This window comes from Penaeus monodon, chromosome 16 (assembly GCF_015228065.2).
Source record: "Penaeus monodon isolate SGIC_2016 chromosome 16, NSTDA_Pmon_1, whole genome shotgun sequence".
NCBI lineage: Eukaryota > Metazoa > Arthropoda > Malacostraca > Decapoda > Penaeidae > Penaeus > Penaeus monodon.
Window position 1 is genome coordinate 32,384,048 of NC_051401.1, and position 7,347 is coordinate 32,391,394.

Here is a 7,347-nt window from a genome sequence, read left to right on the forward strand (position 1 = left end):
TATATATATATATGATATATAATTTTATATATAATAATATACATATAGGGGTATTTTATATATATGTATATATTAATAAATAGATATATATTTATAAATAATATACAATAAATATAACAATATATTTAGTATGTATTCTATATATTACATATATTTCATAAATATATATATATATATATAAAATATTATATATAATATATATATATAAAATATATAGATATATATATATTATATATATATATTATTGTAATAAAACTTTTATATATTAATATCATATATATATATATATATAAATAAATTTTATATATATATAAAATATATATATATATTAATATAAATTTTACACACGTGTGTGTGTGTGTTGTGTGTGTGTTGAGTGTGTGTGTTGTGTGTGTGTGTGTGTGTGTTTTGGGGTGTGTGTGTGTGTGTGTGTGTGGTGTGTGTGTGTGTGTGTGCGTAGTGTGTTTGGGGTGTGTGTGTAGTGTGTGTGCGGGGGCGTGCGTGGGGTGCGTGGCGTGCGTTGGGGTGTGGGGAGTGCGTGGGGTGCGGGGGTGTGAGTGCGTGCGTGCTGTGTGTGTGGTGGTGTGATATATGTATGTGTGCGCACACACATACACCACTTATAGAGAGAAAAAAATTTTTTTGGTGTTTGTGTGCACATAGACACACACTCAAAGACACGCACACACGCACGAGCACACACGCGCACACAACACACACAACACACCACACACACCACACCAACATAAAAAAAAAAAAAAAAAAAAAAAAAAAAAAAAATATATATATAGATATATATATATATTATATATATATATATGTGTTATATATATATATATATATATAGTATATATATATATACATATACGCACACACACACACACTTTGCAGACACACACAGACACACGCATGCATACACGCACACACACCCCATATATATATACACACACCCAATATATTATATATATATATATATATATATATATAATATTATATATAATTTTATATATATACATATATAATATATATATATATATATATTATTATTATATATATATATATTATATATGTATGTAGTATGCTGTATGTATTATGTGGGGTGTGTGTTTTGAGGTAGTGTGGTGTGTGGGGTTGTTGTGTGTGTGTGTGTGTGTGTGTGTGTGTGTGTGTGTGTGTGTGGGTGTGATGCGTGCGTGCGTGCGTGCGTGCGTGTGTGTGTGTGTGTGTGGTGTGTGTGTGTGGGGTGTGTGTATTTACAGTATATATATATATATATATACATATTTTAAAATATATATATATATATATATATATTTTAATATATATTTTATTTTATTTTATTTTTTTTTTACAATAATATATATATAAAATTTTAATAAAATTATATATATATATATATAATATATAAAAATTAAAATATACATATGTATGTATTAACACCACAATTAAAAACCTTCACATTTCAGTTTGGGCATACTTTCTGGTTGGTCACACTAGATCCAACGGCCTTTTCTTGCACTCTCAATAGCAGTCGTTTTTAGCGACTAATGTCTGTATATGTTTATGTATGTATGTATGTATATATGTGTATAGTATTATATAAATATAATATATATATTATTATAATATATATAATATATATATTTTATATATATATACACATACATATGTTTTATATATGTATAATATACAGATATCTCTATCTATCTATCATCTATCTATCTATCTATCTATCTATCTATCTATCTATATATATATTAATTATATATATATATAAAATATAATATATATATGCGTATATATATATATATATAAAATATATATATATATATATATATATAATATATATATATATGTGTGTGTGTGTGTGTGTGTGTTGTTGTGTGTGTGTGTGTGTGTGTGTGTGTGTGTGTGTGGTGTGTGTGTGTGTTGTGGTGTGTTGTGTGTGTTTTATTCCTCTACTTATGACATCATGTATGTACACATAGAAGAATGCAAATGTAACAGATTAGGGATTAAGTATATTTTCATAAAAATCTACTTTATGTAGAAAAAAATCTCTTGATGGCCTGAAGACAGAACTCACCGATCGCTGGCCAAGGTTGTTAACAATGCAGGGCAGGATAGCTGTGACCCCAGCATAAGCTTTGACCTTGATTGGCGTGGCCGGGTCAATATAAGGTTCAGTTGCGGAAACCTTACCCGGGGAAGCCACGTTGTGGGCCACCGCCTGCTCAGGGACGTCCTCCATACGCACCACTCGCTCCTGGTCGTCGAGGAGCACGTCGAAGTCTGCCTCCGTTGTCACCTTATCCGTCATGCCGTCCGACGTTTGCACCGCTGCAAGGACAGAGAGGGAGAGAGTCAGCTGCCTCATAAAGAGCATATGAATGTAACACCCTGTTAACAGTTCTCAGGCGTCCCTTCCTCAGCGACATGTAATACCATTTCACAGGCGAATCAGTATCGAGCCATTAATGCTCATATGGACAAAAGCTGTGGTTATCGTCTTGGCATTATCATATTCCAAACAGCCTATGGAAACTGGAAACTGGCAGGACAAACACAGCTTAGTTGGACGCTGTGTTTGCATGCACAATAAAACAATTCAAACAACACACATGACAGAAACACTAAGAAAAATACACACAAATATATGTATGTATAGATAGTTGGATATATAGGTGTACTTATATATGTGTGTGTGCGTGTGTGTAGGAGGGGTGCATATGTGTATGTGTGTGTGTGTGTGTGTGTGTGTGTGTGGTGTGTGTGTGTGTGTGTGTGTGTGTGTGTGTGTGTGTGTGTGTGTGTGTGTGTGGTGTGTGTGTGTGTGTGAGTGTGTGTGTGCGTGTGTGTGTGTGTGTGTATATACATATAAATATATACATATAAATACATATATACATATAAATAAAGATATATAGAAAGACAGACAGAGATATAGATACATATAGATACATCGACAGAATACATAGATACATAGATAGAATGATAAATTCTTATAAATATATACATATATAGAGAGAGAGATATATAGATAGACAGATTTGGTTGAATGTGGCAGAAACGTAATCTCTTGGAAACCCTACTCTTTGTGGTGGTTTCTGACAGTCCCGCAGAATGTTGCCAGCAGAACTGGAAAGGGCCGCATTTTTGCAGCAGTAGAGGCCGATGGTGTTATTTTATTATAAACATTATAATTACGATAATGTTTTTAAACATTAGTAACAGCATAATAAAATGACGTAAAATATTTTCGTAAATCAAGGAAAAGCGTGAACGGGCGAGACAGACAGCACTCATAATTGGCTCATTGGTGACTTAGTGCAAGTGTAGTCACCTATGTGTAAAAATAATTAATAAAGTAAACTCACAGTGGGTATGGCATGTACGTGCCCAATGGAATTAAAAGTTTGCTAATATTAAAGACAAATACAAAAAAAATCAAGGAAAAAGGTAAACAGGAGAGATAGGTAGGTCTAATATCTGACTCCTTGGTGACTATAAGATGTGGATAATTCTATTTCTGTTACAGGATGTGGATAATTCTATTTCTGTTACCAGTGGACCACGTGGCTGTTTTCCACGTGGATCCAAATGTCACAAATAAGAACCACCCGCTCAGCGAGGGCGGGGGGTTTCACATTTTATATCTGACTCGTTTAAACCGGGGAGTTCGTGTGAAGCACCGACGCTGTAGGGTCACCTCTCGCCTCCCTCCGGGGGAGTTCGTGTCAAGCGACCAGCGCGGTAAGGTCAGCTCCGCCCTCTCTCCGGGCAGCTGACCGTGGCCTCAGCGCGGCGCTTTTGACCCTTTAGACAAGTCGTAGCGTCGTCGTAGCGTGTGTTCACCCCTTTACGTGTGTTTTGCGTCCCTGTCAGCCACTGAATAGAGTATGCATAGCCGTTATATCTGGTGGCAGGGAGGGCCATTGCATCCTTTTGGCATGCAACACGGACACACCACCCCCGAAAAAAATCCGCTCGACCGCTTCAAGCATGGCTAAAAAAAAAAACACGTAAGTACACGTTTGGGCCCCTTTTTTATTTCTTTTCCCTTCCTTCTCCCATACATGGTTAACCCGTTGTTTTTTGTGGTTAATAGGTGCTAAGGACAGCAAATGGCACGTTCTCCACTATTCTTCCACCTCAGATCGCTTTTCCCGTGCGATCGAGTATTTTATAAATAAACATGAATATCGTTCGTTAGTTAAGAAATTAATTTTTTTCTCTCGTTTTTAGAGATTTATATTGTTTCATCTCCCAACGAATTTAACGCGTTCGTGATTTTATCTTATCACGAAAAACCTTTTCATTTTATCTCTTTTCCTAACCCTCGCGCCGACCTGACCTTCCCTTTCTTCTTTTGCGGTCACTTTGGATTAGAAAAAGGTTAATTTCCTGTCTTGACCTGACCTCACTTCTTTTTTTTTTTTCCGGTCGGTGGCGGCGTGGGTAGGGTCAGATGACCACTTGGTTCCCTCTAATTTGAAGCAAACAATCATTGTTACATTGCTTTTTGGTGACACGTTTTTATCGGCGCTAGGGGCGAAGCAGGTAACAAAATTGTATTATTTGGATATAGCTTTGGATCTTCCCCATATCATAGTGCACAGGATTGCCCGATATTGCCCCGGGGTTGCGTAAACGCCTAATAGATCTGCGCTCCGTCGTTCGAGAGTAAAGTTTTCGTTCGTTCGGCTCCTTTGAGTCGGTGTGACCCGCGGTTAGTCTGTTAATTAATGTAGGACTAGGGTTTAAGCTAGAATCTTATTCGCTTATTAATCACACCTTTCTCCCCCTCTTGAAGTCGCTTGCATTTTTTGGGGTACCCCCCAAGCGTTTGTGTGATTCGTGAATTATATATCCTTCGGGAATTTTGCGAGCGCCCACACAGATACGCAGAAGAGAGCAGGGTATTATATTCCTGGCTCAAGTCGCTTCAGTCATATACGGCATTTGGGTATAGGATCCCCCGTTATTGAGTTTTATTGAAGTCTGACGTGCAAAGCTAGACATGTACCTCGGCATTTCAGATTTCTGACCCGAGAAGATTTGCTTTATAAAAAAATTTGGGGAATATTTTTTTTCATGTCACCATTCATTCATGCATACTTTCTGTCGCATATCATTATATGTTGAATTCAATGTGGTAGTTGAAATAATCTTAAAAGCTAGCATTGCTAATTTACTTCAGTTTTGTTATAGTGAACGCTAATATTCGGTTTGTGATTCATTCTCTGTGTGAGGTCACTCTCGCTTCCCTTCATTAACGATAGCTGTCACTCACACACGCATACACACCCCACATTCAGCTCACTCACAACACACAGGATAAAAGACACTGACCCTTTTCATTGTCTTAGTGCCGGCGTAAAGATTATCTCTTTAGCCCGCAAAATTTTTTCTGTCGCTGTCTGTTTTACAAGTTACATCTATTTCTTATCTGTGTGACGACTATGGTTCAAATAGATCTTTGCGGATCGCCGATGTCGTTCCCTTATCTATTCTCATATCTATCAAGATGGTTGATAGTTCAAAAAAAAGGTCTAAAGCGGACCGCTACTGACATCTCCCCTTCTATTTTCTTCTTTACCTTTGTGAAAATAAAACACAAAATGAAAAAAAAAAAGACGAAAATAAGTTAAAAAACCCAACATTAAAAACCGTAAATTGTTATGATAACCGGCTAGTTTGGGAATTACCACCCATCTTCTCTGTTGCCTTTCTTTTTTTCTTACTTTGGCCCTTACGTGTATGATCTGGCTCCCCGACTTTATATTGGGAGTCGGACCGACACGGCACCGAAGAGGACCCTTAGGATTTCTGTAAGAAGGACGTCATCGAAGATCGCCATAGGCCTACGGACCAAGATTTTCGTCAGAAAAGGTACCAGTCGCCCCAGAATGCTGTGCATAGGGGACGCCTGGCGGACGCCGCAGATCCGGGCAACTCCCGGAGCTCGTAGCGAGGTATAAGCCGCCCGAGATGCCGCCCCTGCCCCCACGCCCGTAGATTTCCCGGGCGAAGATTACGAGGAAAGTGTGGACGCGAGAAAGGACCTGGGCGAGATCTGTTGAGGACGTGTGGGCGAGGACGCCGCCGAGTTAGGCCTGGGCCCGGACTACGAGGAGGCAAGACGAATCTGAAGTCAAGGAGGGGCCTGTGTGAGACTTTCGAGGACGTGTGGATAATCGAGGACGAGCAGATTACACCAGGGACCAGGAGGGTGAGGACAACATGGACGAGCAGCCACGAAGTTGAACCAGGACAACGCACGAGAACGAGACGACCAGCCAAGTTAGGTCACCCTTGAAGGCGCCTCGAGGCGAGGCGCGAGTAGGGGGGCCGAGCAATATAAGATGTGGATAATTCTATTTCTGTTACAGGATGGGGGATAATTCTATTTCTGTTACCAGTGGACCACGTGGCTGTTTTCCACGGGATCCAAATGTCACAAATAAGAACCACCCGCTCAGCGAGGCGGGGGTCACATTTTATATCTGGACCTCGTTTGACCGGATTCGTGTGAAGCACCGACGCGGTAGGTCACCTCTCGCCTCCCTCCGGGGGAGTTCGTGCCAAGCTACCCCCGCACTAAGGTCAGCTCCGCCCTCTCTCCGGGCAGCTGTCCGTGACCTCCGCGCGGCCCGATAACCCGTATAACTAAACATGTCGTGTTCTTATACTGCGTGGTGTCAACTCTCAGAAATAAAGAGTCAAGCCGTTAACAAGTATAACTACCCTCTGTTCACCATTGTACTAAGGATGATAGCCTTTTACAGTGACTAAACACTTGTAGAGTCATCTATGTGTAAAGGCAGTAAATGAACTTATATTGCATGTATTCTTGCCATCCGTGCTGATTGGGTTATATATGTATTAATATATATATATATATTTTTTTATATATATATATATATTATTCAATAAAAGCGTTGTGTGTGTGTGTGTGTGTGTGTGTGTGTGTGTGAGTGTGTGTGTGTGTGTGTGTGTGTGCGTGTGTGCGTCTGTGTGTGTGTGTGTGTGTGTGTGTGTGTGTGTGTGTGTGTGTGTGTGTGTGTGTGCGAGCGTGTGTGTGTGTGTGTGTGTGTGTGTGTGTGTGTGTGTGTGTGTGTGTGTGTGCGCATTTTCAGCAGGGGGCAGCTACGGTGTAAACTCTATATCCTTAAATGATGCCGAGAAAAATTTTTAATTTACAAAACTATAAAATAAAATCCATAGCATAACGAAAAGTGAGAGTAATAAATTAGAACTTTCAAAGTGTCAGTCATTTGGCAATTCAAAGTATTACCGAAGCCTCGGAATCCACAGGAGTACCTTTTACTGCCATGTGTTTCTTTA